Source organism: Xenopus laevis, chromosome 1L (genome assembly GCF_017654675.1).
Source record: "Xenopus laevis strain J_2021 chromosome 1L, Xenopus_laevis_v10.1, whole genome shotgun sequence".
Classification (NCBI taxonomy): Eukaryota; Metazoa; Chordata; class Amphibia; order Anura; family Pipidae; genus Xenopus; species Xenopus laevis.
In genome coordinates, this window is record NC_054371.1 from 147580183 (window position 1) to 147594441 (window position 14259).

Below are 14259 nucleotides of genomic sequence, written 5' to 3' on the forward strand. Positions count from 1 at the left end.
CTTAACGAAACTTTGTTAACTAACTTCCACTTACGCCAATTCATGTCAATTAAGCGGGTATATAAAGCTCATATAAGCTTTAATAATATAAGTATTTAGTAGTAATGTTGGTAAAATTGATGAAATTGAAGTGGCCACTTTTTATTAAAAAAAAATCCTCTATTGTCCTAGGCCATGAGCCCACCCTAAAACTAATGTGGCATGAGCTTCAACTGTTAAAAAAGTGTAAACAAGATATTTTAACACTTGCAAACATAATCTCACTTTAAATATGAAAACTGCCAGCGTTTCTACTTTTGCTTATGACTTTTTTTTTAGGAATACAGGATATGATGTCACTGACATAAGAATGTTGAGGATGTAGCTTCATTTTATTCATTCAGAACCTGGCAAAATAGATTTTGGTAATAAATTGAAAGGTTCACACTTTGATAAATTAGCAGCGTTTGCCTGAGCAAGATTTGCCTGGTGAAACACAGTGAAAGTTCTCTACTGAATTGTCTTTTTAGCAAAAATTTCATCAGAAAAAAAAAATTTGCTCTTTAATATAGGTCTTGAGATCCTGCTCATGCAAGTCACCAAGGCATTTTCAGGGCAGCAACCTATCTGTGAAAATCTCTTCATGGTGCATAAGGCTACATTTTATAATGTTGTTCCTTAAATGCACATTTCAGAGAAGCCTACCCTTATCCTTAAATGCTTCGATCTCTATCTCTGTACTGTAACATGGCTCAGGCTACAGAACTTTACAGACTGTAGGGCTTTACTCACTTTTCTCATCCACTAGTAGACTGACAGTGTCCTTAACCCATAAGATTATAAATTCTCAGAAGCAGGGATCCTCTGAACTCTTTCTTTGGTTTGCTTTTTTTCATTTTCATCAGTGTATTGTACAGTTCTGAAAGGTTTTTTTAATTCAGCAGTGTTGATATTTTACCTCTAAAATGTAAGGCCACAGCTTAATACTACTTTTATTCCCCGTTATTCATATTATACATTTGTATTATAAATATTACTAGAGAATAAAAGAATGGTTATTTCAATAGAAAAGTGACATCCATTGAAGTGTACTACTATATTATTAATGCACAGTTAATCTGTTTGTAGGGATGGAGGTATTATTTAAGGGATTTGAATATAAGGTAAGTTTTGCAAAGGATAAAATATCGATTTTCTTCTTTTAAAGACTTTTGTGTCTAGAAAAAAAATTGTCACGATTTCTTTGTTAGTCTGACCCTGAATCTGCTTACATATACGTATAGTATTATCTTACAGTGCCTAATATAATGTAGAACTATTTAAAAAGCAAATGACAATACTGGAAAGAATACAGACAATATATTGAAAATAAAAATCTTATTTTTATGGATGTATGGATGCCTTATGCCTTTTCTTTGTGGTGTGACCTCAACTCAACGATTATTGTGCTCACAGCTCAAGGATTACTGCGCAGAATACAGAATCAAACAATCAGTGGGGTCCATGTGTCAATGCAGCCCTAAACTATTGACGGTTCTTTTTGTGCTTCTATGCACCACTTATCAGCATGCCACTTACTTGGTGAAGTAACTCCTACTATGCATGGCCTTACCAAGAAATGTGTTACAGGGGTTCCCTGATTGGTTTGCCGTGCCATATTGTAAAGGCAATAAATTAGGTCTGTTGCACCCACCCCAAGTAATTATCCTGCCATAGCATAGCCATTCCTGCAGAAAATACAGTGTTACAATACTGTGCCTCCCATTAGGGATCTTTCGGCATCACTGATAGCCCCACTTGCCCCTCTGTACATCAAGTTACACTAAGCACTTTTGTCCTGTCAGGTTGTTGTACGAATTACTGCGTAGAGAGGCGCAGTGGATAAGGAAGTTGGGTACCTTAGCCCCTCACGGTCTAAACCATGACTATGATTTGAATCAATTTGTTGTAAAATAAGTTTTAATTGTGAGTTGATTTTATCTTTTATGTGTGGTTGCATGGACATTTTAAATTCATTTTTCGGGATCTGGTTACAGCTTGTATCTGATACATTTCAGATAAGTTGTCCTCTTTGATGTTATATGGATACAGTTAAATTTGAGTATTGCAGGAAGGCATGTGAATACAAAATGATACTTATGTAACAATAACTGGACACTTACTGTATGTATGTTGTTTCTATGTACCTTGTAAAAATGTGTGATGACACGAGGGGGCACTGTGCCTCATGGTATTTAAGATTAGGTGAATATGGAGAATTTTATGCTTGACAAAGAGTGGATTGCCACTCAAAACGTTGCATTATGCTGCTGTCCTGAAAAGCAATAAAGATGGTTTTAAACAAACGGGAGTGATGTCTAGTGGATGAAAATTTATATACACTATATCTTGATGTGGCCCTTGTGAACAGGCTACAGGACGTGCACCCAACCATAAACGTGGGCAGAAAACATAAGTGCGGTCTAACCTGTGCTGTGTGTGAAGGTTGTTGTGGGGTACTGGATTCCCCCTTCCTTTTGTTTGATTTATTTATTGATAGTTACATATAAACTGTATGAAAAAGGTTTTGCATGTTCTCCAAAGAGTTTCTGTTGCTATGTGTCTTTTATTTCCCAGCAATGCCTTGCGACAAAGCCTATGTATATATGCAAAAGTGCATAATAACCATAGCCTTTACATTATAAAAGAGTTCCTCTGGATTCCGGAAACAACCCTCAAGGGTGGCACACAATGTTATAATACCATAAATGCATCTGGAGCAGGCACTCAAAGAAAGCCAATCATCCACCAAGTAGTAGAAATCAAGTAGAAAAGATTTATTGTGTCCTCTGCCTTACGCGTTTCGTGTTACAAACACTTAATCACAGCCTATGATTAAGTGTTTGTAACACGAAACGCGTAAGGCAGAGGACACAATAAATCTTTTCTACTTCATTTCTACTACTTGGTGGAAGATTGCCTTTCTTTGAGTGTCTGCTCCAGATTAATTTATGGTTGTCTGCTCCCCATGCGGGCTTAGGATGGTGCACCCGGGCCACTTCCCATATGCGGTGAATAAATACTCCACTTCATGGAGACCACCTTGCTATAGTCTCATAGTGTGATAATACCACTCTGGATAGGCAGCTGAATTGTTGTGTGCTATTGCAATAACTTTGTGTCTGTTCCCAGCATGCATCACGGTCAATGATGACTGTCATCAGGGGGCTTATAAAGAATATTCATTACTTTGCTTACCATTGGTAACCTCAATTGGCTGGTCCATCCCTCAACAATCACCTCCTCCCTTTATTAAAGGACAAGGAAAGTCATTATTTTCATGAAGCCATTAAATAAGTTGTTTCTGTTTACTTTGTGCTTCATTGATAAAACTTCTTATGTGCTTGTAAGTTGTGGCTGCCCTCTTTAGAGGTTATACATCATGCATGCGCTCTGCTTCCCTTGCGCATACCAGCTTTCTTTTTAACTTGCAAACCTCAGTATTGCTGGTACAAGCTGCAGGGTGGTATAGTGTGGCAAGGCAGGAAAAGTAAGGGGAGAACAGACCGTGATCAGCACAGTCAACGAATGAATACTATTCTGCTGCCAATTGGTGTCTATGTGGTGCATTGGTTACCATAGCAACCAATATAAATGGTTGCAATAGGCTTGGAGATGGGGAAAGCATGCACCCACAAAAAAGATGATCTGCACATGCCCCTATTTGTAAGGCTATGCACTGCACATGTGTTTGGGTCTTGCTGATTTGGATATGGTAAAGGACATAGAATTTGAGCAAAATAGAAGCACTATTAGACAGTATTCAGGTAAGCCTTTCCATAGACCCAGTATTGTGTTTTGCCTTTCCTTGTCTTTTAAATAAGACATCAAACCGCACACATTCTTCTGAGTGGAAAAGGCTGCTTGTTTATTAACAAATTTACATGAATAAATATCAAATATAAGAACATAAAACATCAGCAAAGTATAAGACCAATGGAAGCCATACAACAAAGATTTAATCATTAACTTCCCTGTAACTCTGGTAGCTGTTAAAGGTTCATGTCCACCAGGACTTTCATCACTTTGACACCAGGCATGACCCTTGCCAGGTCTCATACTTTGTACCTGGCTTTCCTCTAGGGGAGCACCTCCTGCCACTGTGGCTCACTAGTAAAGCAAACCACAGCGTCACCACCATCCCCTTAATGCCACATTTCTTGGGGAGGGTGGGAGCTGTGCAAGACAAAAAAAGCCTCATAACCCACTTCCTTTCTCCAAACCCACTTCCTTTTAACCTTTAGTCACGTTTCTCATCCACCTTAGACCTTATAAACTATATCTGGTTTATTGCCCATTATAGTGCCCATTCTAATAAAATCAGGTTATTAACTGTAGAAGTGTGAGAATACTTTCAGGCTGACCTTCAATTAATTTCCCAGCCCTTGGGCCAATCTATTGTCGGTACAGTTCACTACAAGAGGTGAACACATAAATCCATTCTCCCTGACTGCTCTGCAGCTCTGGAATGCTCTGCCTTCTTTCACTAGACAAGCCTTTACACTAACCCTATTCTCATACATTCCAACCAATCACTTTGGAAGCATTTCATTAGTTTTCTTCTACTACAATACAGTCCTGACTTATGCCCTCCTTCTTTGTTTTAATTTGTCTCATATTCCTAATAGATTGCAAGCTTATGGGGCAGAGACCTCATGCATGCTACATAAATAAATGCAATAAATAAATGCATACATAACTACAATCTTAAACTCTTGTGGCAAACTAAATATGGTACTTTGAAATTCTGAAAAAGCCTACTACAAAATATAAGGGAAACTTGATTTTACCTATATGCCTTTAAGACAGTTGCGAGGGATTCATTTTGTTGATCTCACTACATAGTTATATATTCTGGTGGACTGAACATTTGTTACGCCTCTTATGAAATGCTTGTGAGGTGTATAAAGTCAATGAGGGAGTAGATAGGTACATGTACTTTTATTTTTAAGATGCAGTAAATAAATATTAGCTTTCATTCTCTAAATTATACACAGACCTATATGGGAACCATTATCCAGAACTCTTGGGACCTGGGGTTTTCCATATAAGGGATCTTTCTGCAATTTTGATCCCCATATTCAAATATTAAATAAATTGTTTGCCTCCAATAAAGACAAATTATATTTTAGTTGGGATTAAGTACAAGGTACTGTTTTATTATTACAGAGAAAAATAGATCATTTTTAAAAACGATTTGATAAATTGGAGTTTATGGGAGATAACGTTCCCATAATTCAGAGCTTTCTGGATAATGGGCTTCTGGATAACGGATCCCATACCTGTATACTTATTATATGCAAGTTATCTAATATCTGTAGAGTTAATGTTTTGTAAGAAATGTACAGTGCTCTGCATATAAGTAGGTCAGGCATGACTCTAATAGCCTACCTAAAATAAAACTGTGTAAAGCCTTTATTGTGAACATAATATACTATATATACTGATGTGATTAATAAATTCTGAAATGTTTGCAGCATAGTTCTGCATTCTGACTGTTATTCCCCATCTGTACTTATTTAAAGGAACAGTTCAATATAAAAATAAAAACTGGGTAAAATAAAATAAATATGTTATAAATAAAATAAAAATTTTCTAACATAGATAGTCATAAATGTAAGTTAATTAATTAGCCGCTCCAAACTCACCCCTCATAAATCTCACCCTTAGTCATAAATGTAATGTATAAAAGTTGGACTGACTGAATGTCTAACATAATAGCCAGAACACTACTTCCTGCTTTGCAGCTCTCTTGGTTTCCACTGATTGGTTACAAGGCAGTAACCAATCAGTGACTTGAGGGGGCCACATGGGTCATAACTGTATGCTTTTGAATCTGACCTGCATAATTAGGATCAATTTCTAAGTTACTGAAAAGTTATGTCCCATGTGGCCCCCCTTAAAGTCGCTGACTAACTCAGAGTAGTGATGACCTGTTTCACTTCAGGAAAATTCATTAAAATGCATTGAAGTTTATAAGCAACAAAATTTTTTTGACACGCAATAAATTTCTTGGGTGTAATTTTTGCAGCTAAACTTGGCGAACAATTTCACTTATCACTATTATAGAGCCGAAAATCACGAAGCTGCCATCTGTTATGTTATGTTAGACATCCGTTCACTCCAGCCTTTTTGGATTACATTTTTGGCCAACTATCTAAATATATTAGAATATTATATGTATTAAAGGAATAGTTCAGTGTGAAAATAAAAACTGGGTAAATAGATCGGCTGTGCAAAATAAAAAATGTTTCTAATATAGTTAGTTAGCCAAAAATTTAATATATAAAGGCTGGAGTGAACAGATGTCTAATAAAACAGCCAGAATCCAACTTCCTGCTTTTCAGCTCTATAACTCTGAGCTAGTCAGTGACTTGAAGGGGGGCCACATGGTACATTTCTGTTCAGTGAGTTTGTAATTGATCCTTAGCATTCAGCTCAGATTCAAAAGCAACAGATATGACCCATGTGGCCCCCCCTCAAGTCTCTGATTGGTTACTGCCTGGGTAACCAGGGTAACCAGTCAGTGTAAACCAAGAGAGCTAAAAAGCAGGAAGTAATGTTCTGACTGTCTTGTTATACATAAAATCACTCCAGCCTTTATACATTGCATTTTTGGCTAACTAACTATATTAGAAACATTTTTTATTTTGCACAGCCTATCTATTTACCCAGTTTTTATTTTTACACTGAACAATTCCTTTAAAAACATATATCAGAAACATATTTTATTTTGCACAACCTATCTATTTACCCAGTTTTTATTTTTACACAGAACTTTTCCTTTTACGTATGATTAGTTTCAATGGACAGAAATAGTAGAAAAGGTCAGGCCCAGATTTCCATCTTGGGTACCCCTAGGATGCAGGGTCCTAGCGCCCGCCTTTGTGCACATACCCCCCCTACCCCCCAGGATTATGCTCACAGGAATTGAGCTGTGCATCCCCAGTCCTTCTTAGAATGCAGCTGGATGGTATGCCACTCCTAAAAACTTGCTGCCCTAGGTCTGGGTCTTTGTGGCCTCGCCAAAAATCTGGGCCTGGATAAGGTCTAAGATTTTCTTAATTACAGTACTGAACCCAGTGTTCAAGTGTATTGAAGTGGCAGTCCTTCACAGTTGTGAACAAATATTACAAAGTCTCAGCAATGGTGGCCCTTGTTAATGTTGTTTCCCTCAAAACACTTGTCCTCACATATACTGACCGTACTCCCAGTGCCGCACTGTAGCCTCCATACAGCCAGATGGCAAAGTTGTCTGAATGGTGAAATTGATGGGACCACCCCATAGAAGTGTTACTTCCCTCTGCCTTCTCTGTTGTATCTAGCACCACAATGCTCTTCTCCTGCCCTCACTGGTAGATCCATAGGCTTTTAGAAACAGTTGTGCTGAACTGGTAGACAAATTGCCTGCGGTCTTACATTACATATTATTCTCCTTGAAAGTGCTACAGGTGCCCTTGCTAGCTAACCTAGCTGTCTACCAACTCTAAAGCAAGCTATTTGAAAATTAACCTGCCCATAGCTAGACTATCCAAAAATAGCCTGCTCTACAGGATGCTATATTCCACTATCTCCACCTCCATGTAAAGGTTGTAGGGCCTAAGACCTCCTCTACTCTAGAAACTTCCCAAGGGCTTTCCTTGTTAGCAACTTTAGGAGTTGCTGCCATCTACAGATCACGGAGCAAATTACACTTAACTATAAAAATATCCCACCAGCTTACTTGTATGTACAAAGTAATGGAATAAGAACAGAGAAATACTTCCTTTTTGAACTGCTGCTTTGTTTAGTTCTATCTAACCTCTATAGTTTGCTGAGAAGAAAACGGAAACAAAATTAAATAAAAACATATTTTGTTTGATTCATCCATGCAGTGCCTTATGTGTGCATTTTCTAGGGCTAACAATGTGTCAACTCTACCTGGCCAGAAGTTGCTGCATGTTCAGAGGGAATAAATACAGTGCAATTATGTTGTAGAGCTCTTCCAATCCAAATGAGGGTTCTACCATTTCTAGGGTATTTACAACAAACATATTTCAGATGATAGGGCTAATGAAACCGCTTCCATGTCCTGGTGGGCCCTTTGCCAATTGCCGATATTGTCCATATATTATTATTAAGTGGTCCTATCTAGGAGCATGGCTTTATAAAAGCAAATTCAACACCGGAGTTTGAGAAAGGCTACAACAATGTTTACAAAAGATTGATGGACAAACAGAATCCTTGGAATGATATGACACTATTTTAATTTCCATTTCCCGCTTGGATTTCCGATGATGGCTTTTACTAAACAAACTCAGCATGAGAATAATACATATATAGATATGTAGAATTCTTTGTACTTTCTATTATCTACCATTTATTAAATATTAAAAATTACATTTAAGTTCACACTTAATTAAATTATAATAGAAATGTACATTGTTTATACTTTATTCATCATAATTACAATGCACCCAACTTTACCAGATTCTGTTTTTATACCAGCAACCACAAACATAAAATGTCTGTATTATTGTACATCACAATGTTATATAATGAAACTCTTAGCCTATTTCCACCCATTCTCTAAGGTTCTCCAAGGTTGAGTAATAAGGAAATAGTACTCTATATGATTGGAATTTAACTAATCATTCATGTTTTACTTGGCTGACTCTTCCAGCAATTCATAGTCTATGGAGAAAAAAAATGATGTTCACGAATTGTTTTGATTTTTCAGCATTTCCATTTTTTTATTCAGCCTCTCTGTCCATTCGTTGCGAAGCCTAGAAATGAAATATATAGAAATAAATCAAAGAAAGTAATTACACATGAAATGGTTATTAGGTATTAATCATATATTTCAATTTCAAAAGGTGTTTCTATTTAACTGGCACAGTGGTTACCCCAAAGAGACACAGAGATGGATTGACCTGCCTATGAAGTTTAATCCCATGGTCTCTCAGAATCTCAGATTCTTGTTGCAACTTTTATATTTACAAAATTAGAATGGAAAGACCCTGCACTCTACAAATAAAGTCATCACACTTTACCGGTTTTGTTTATGTAATCTCCTGGTGTCACTTAATCTCTACCTGTATTGGCTGCCTTGCAGATGTAAAGTGCTTTGAGTCCCATGGGAGAAAATTGCTATATAAATTATTTAATTTACTGACCCCTATTCTGCTTTCCCTTTCCTGAGCTTTGCACTAGTTCTTAGCATCTTTTTATACAGGGGTGTAGTAACTAATTTTGAAGACAAACATCACATGTGACGTTGCCCATAGCAACCAATCAGCAATACATTTGAAAAGTCACATAGAAGTTAGAAAACAAAGGCAAAGATCTAATTGGTTGCTAGGGGTAACATCACTAGTGATGTTTGTTTCCAATGTCCCCACAGTGTATTGAGACTGATTTACTCTTGCCAACACCACAGTCGTGATAGACGTTTTAGTGATCCACATGGTTCTGGCTGCTGAATGCACACATTTATTTACAGCAAAGCTCTTATAAATCTCACACCTTTTCATAATTACTAAGTTTTAGATATTATACTAAAGATAGTTCTAGGTATCACAGTATATGTTGCCTCTCTGAAGTGCACCATCCTGCTAACCTTCTTCCACACTCCAAGTTGGCAGACACTGAGGGGACCTCTTTGTTATGTTTTGGTAGCAGAGGATGAGTAGAGTATAGCAGTGCTTTATTAGTGGTTCATGCAGCCATTACACTTCAACTCTAATACTTTAAAACAGTTTACAAAGTACTATGTACACAGTATAGCTCTTGTGCACAGTGACACCTACAGGCCCTTTGTATAAACACCACATGTTCCCCCTATAGTAGGAAAGCATTTGGGCAAATGTAATAAACAGCAACAATTAAACAGTATGCATTATTCACATCAAATAGTCCTTGGTCCATGCAGGTAGTTTTCTGATTCTCTCAGTATGCCTTATAGGTTCACTTTCTTCAGGCCTATTGCAGTTGGCATCAGGATTAGCAAAATGTCCTTCATCAAATGGAGCTTCTCCAAATTCATTCCTAATAGGAGCAAGACGACTTGCATTCCATATACATCCATCAGACAGTTCATATGTGTATGGTCCTTGCTGGCGTCTCAGTTCAAGTGGTGTAGTAAATTTAGATTGTCCTTGTTTTAGTAGTCCTGGTTTCTTAATTCTGACTAAAGATCCAGGCTGAAAGTGCACTTCTCTTGCACAATGTTTTCTTTCAGTATAAGCCTTGCATTTGGCTTGTTGACGTTTCACAATGTCAGCAGTAGACAATTTTGTAGACACAGTATTTTATGATGTCTACAACATGTACGCATTGGTCTGCCATGTAATAATTCAGCTGGAGATGATTGGGTTGTTGCATGGCACGTTGCTCTATAGTTATGTAATAACTCTGTTGTAAATACTTTTTCAAGATTTCCCAGTAAGATTTGTTGACTGTAGTCTTTCTTTCAGACTTCTGTTGAATCGCTCGATTTCTCCATTTGCTTGTGGGTAATACACTGAAGATTTCCTATGCACAATATTTCTCTCTCTCAGAAAGAATTTAAACTCAGATGAGACAAACGGTGGTCCGTTGTCTGATATTAACTCCTTTGGATTACCTTCTCTGCTGAAGACTATAGACAGAAATGTTATTACTGTAGCTGATGTTATATGAGAAACAAATGCAATTTCAGGCCATTTACTGTAATAGTCTATCAAGTTTATAGCACATCTACAGTCTATGGGAGCATCTGCAAAAGGACCCACAATATCAATAGCAAGTTTTTCCCATGCTGAATTAGGGAATGGTACTGGCTAAAGTGGTGAAATTTTAGACACAGGCTGTGTGGCAGGCACTGATGCTGTAGTAATGAGACCATCAACTAATTGCAGGTTTAATGCATCAAAGAGATCCCTTCCAAGTATAGCAGTACCCTTATTCACAATGTAAAAGTCACAATTTGCAGTATTTGATTCAAATTTTACAGTCACTGGCAAGCAACCAAGCACAGGGATTGGATCCTTTAAGTAACCGACCAGTCTCAGGGCAGGTGCAACAAGTGGATCTTTTGCAAAGTATTTCAAGAAAATATCCTTTGGTAGTATAGAAACAGCTGAACCTGTATCAAGCATCAGGTTAATGGAGTGTCCCTTGTCAGCAGAAGCAGTATTGACACTGACTGCATATAAACTTGTCTGGAATAAATGTACCAGCTTTATCCACACTTGATACTGTGACATTTGTAGAAGTGACTTCATGAACATCTTTAGCAGAACTACAGTAGATCTTAGCAAAATGCCCTATTCTTTTTCATTTGTGGCACTGTACAACTTTTGCAGGACATGTAGCATAATTTACAATGTGTTGGTTTTAAACACAGTGAAAGCAGTATTTTTTATTTGTATTTGCTGCACAGTTTTGCAGTGTAGGTGAATCCCTTTCCTTAAAACTGTATTTTGCCTGTGACTGTGCATTATTAGGCCACAGTGCTGAATACTCAGTCTGTACATTCCCAGCAGTACCTTGACTGAGAGTTTTAGCCTCTGCCACTGCTGTTTCAATTTGGCTAGCAACTGAAATAGCCTTTGCAAGAGTTAAATTCTGCTTTAGGAGCAGTCTCTCTCTAATGTGTGGTGAATTTGTTTTTTCCACTATTTGGTCTCTTAGCATTTCATCTGTTAGGTTACCAAACTCACAGGTAACAACCAGCTCTCTCAAAGCTGCTACAAATTGTTCTGTGGATTCGTCATTACATTGTCCATGTTGGCGGAATTTATATCTTTCAGCAACCACATTTACTCTTGGCACAAAAAAGTTCTTTATAGCAGTAAGTACAGTTTCATAAGTCTCATCAGGTAATGGTAATGTATAGAATATACAATGTCCCTCTGCTTCCAGGCAGTGAATAAGTAAAGCACACTTTCTAGCAGCAGAAATCTCCCCTTGGTCAGCAGCAATACTGTAATTTTCAAACATACGAATCCAAGCAGTAAAAGGTATGGTAGGCTCACCAGGGTTTGGAAGAAAATCTGCAGGCTGCTGCAGAGGTAGAAGAGACATCTCGCCGCCAATATGTTATGTTTTGGTAGCCAAGGATGAGTAGAGTATAACAGTACTTTATTAGCAGGTTCATTCAGCCATTACACTTCAACTCTAATACTTTAAAACAGTGTAGAAACTACTGTGTACACAGCATAACTCTTGTGCACAGTGACACCTACAGGCCCTTTATATAAACACCACAATCCTGGTAATGATTTATAAAGACCTTGCTAGCATGGGCACTGTGACCCAGTACTGAAGGAATGACTGCTGGGGTGCTAATACCTCTGATCTCCTCAGTGGATCCCAAATGTTTAGCTTGGTGCTTCTTCCAGAATGTCTCAAACTGAAGCGAGATCAACAGTACTCTTTTTATCACTTGTTTGCCTGACTAATATAGATGATATTGGAATTGTCTCTTACCTTGAAAAGTTGGTATCCTTTTGGCTTCTTAATTATTCCCTGGTATCAGCCAAAAAGATCTGGGTCACACATTCACTACCTTATAATACTTTCCATGAGTAATTTCCACTGCCAGGTTGACACTGGGGGCTAACTTCTACCAGAATCTTCAACATTTTTTATTTTCCTGCCCACCCCCACTGCAATCTAGTGATTAAAATAAATTACAAGAGACCATTCCTAGATATTTTTGTGTGGATACCAACTTTGGCAGGTAGGGTTGGGTGAATTTGACCCGTTTCGCCAAAAATTTGCCGCCAGCGAAGTGACGCCGACACCCATTAAAGTCTATGGGTGTCAAAATTTTTTTGTAGAGCGGCAAACTTTTTGTTGACACACACTGCATTCAAATTAGCAATATTACATGGGCACCCAAATTTTTGCACAGCCAGTTTTTCACATTTGATTTAATTTCATACAACTGAATACTGCTTCACTAAAAATCTTTGTTCACCAGTACTCAGATGTTCCTGGGAAAAGTAAATTATTAATTAGGCTGAGAGGGGTTTCCAAACTTTTTCATATGACTGTCTATCCAAGGTGTTGCAATGTACTTATAGGTCACTCTTCTGCAGTTCACAGGGTAACAGTTCCGCCCACGTGGACTGGTTGTCAGACATATAACACCTGAGGTACTGTTCCAGGGACTGGTTTACCCTCTCAGTTTGACCATTGGTTTGGGGGTGATAAGCAGAGGAAAAGAATTTCGAGAAGACTTTGATCTTTGGCAGACTGGGCAGGAATTAACGAAGGCTATATCATCCTGTTTGAATGATGGCCACCAAACATGACGGGATAACAGGGACACCGCCTTAGAAATGCCTGGATGCCCTGCTATTTTAGAATCATGAACCTCCCTCAATACTTGCTCCCTTAACTCCTGTGGTATAAACCATCTCCCCGAAGGGGTATCCGTAGGAGCAGATGTTTGAAGAGGGAGCAATAAAGAAGAAAGGTCAGATTCAAGGGTTGCTATGATAATTTCTCTGGGAATAATGGGAGTACACTCACTAGAGTCAGAAGAAATGGATTCGAAACTCCTAGAGAGTGCATCCGCCTTGGTGTTTTTAGTCCCAGGCCTGAGAAAAATTAAACCTTGTGAAAAAATAGAGCCCACCTAGCCTACCTCGGATTAAGGCATTTAGCAGACTCTATATATAGTAGATTTTTGTGGTCAGTATAGACCGTCACCAGATGTTTTGCACCCTCCAAGAGATGCCGCCATTCCTCAAAGGCCCATTTGACTGGCAACAATTCCCTGTTACCTATATCATAATTCACCTCTGTGGGTGAAAACTTCCTGGAGAAGAAAGCACAGGGATGTAACTTGTTGGTAGTCGGGTGCCTTTGAGAAAGGACTGCCCCCGCTCCCACCTCAGAGGCGTCAACCTCCACAATAAAAGGAAGCGCAGTGTCGGGGTGACGAAGGATTGGGGCAGAACTGAACTCCTTTTTGAGGAATTCAAATGCTTGAACAGCCTCAGGGGGCCACATACTGGGATCAGTGCCCTTAGTTAAATTAGTGACGGGAGCCACAATGAGGGAAAAATTCTTAATAAACTGACGATAATAATTAGCGAAACCGAGGAACCTTTGGGTTGCACGTAATGAAAGGGGTTGGGTCCAATCCAGGACTGCTCTCACCTTGCCTGGATCCATTTCTAAACCCTTGCTGGAAATGTTAAATCCCAAAAACTGAACAGAAGAAACCCCAAAAGTACATTTCTCTAGTTTCGCAAAAAGATTTTTCTC

General features: G+C 38.3%; 1 long non-coding RNA gene across 1 annotated transcript in view; it reads right to left on the reverse strand.

Moving 5' to 3' along the window:
- Nucleotides 1-8435: 8435 nt before the first annotated feature.
- Nucleotides 8436-14259, reverse strand: part of LOC121394244 — a 29007-nt gene continuing 23183 nt past the window's right edge. The window contains exon 3 of the long non-coding RNA XR_005961579.1: nt 8436-8783. This is a non-coding gene — a long non-coding RNA (uncharacterized LOC121394244). The remainder of the gene's footprint in view (nt 8784-14259) is intronic.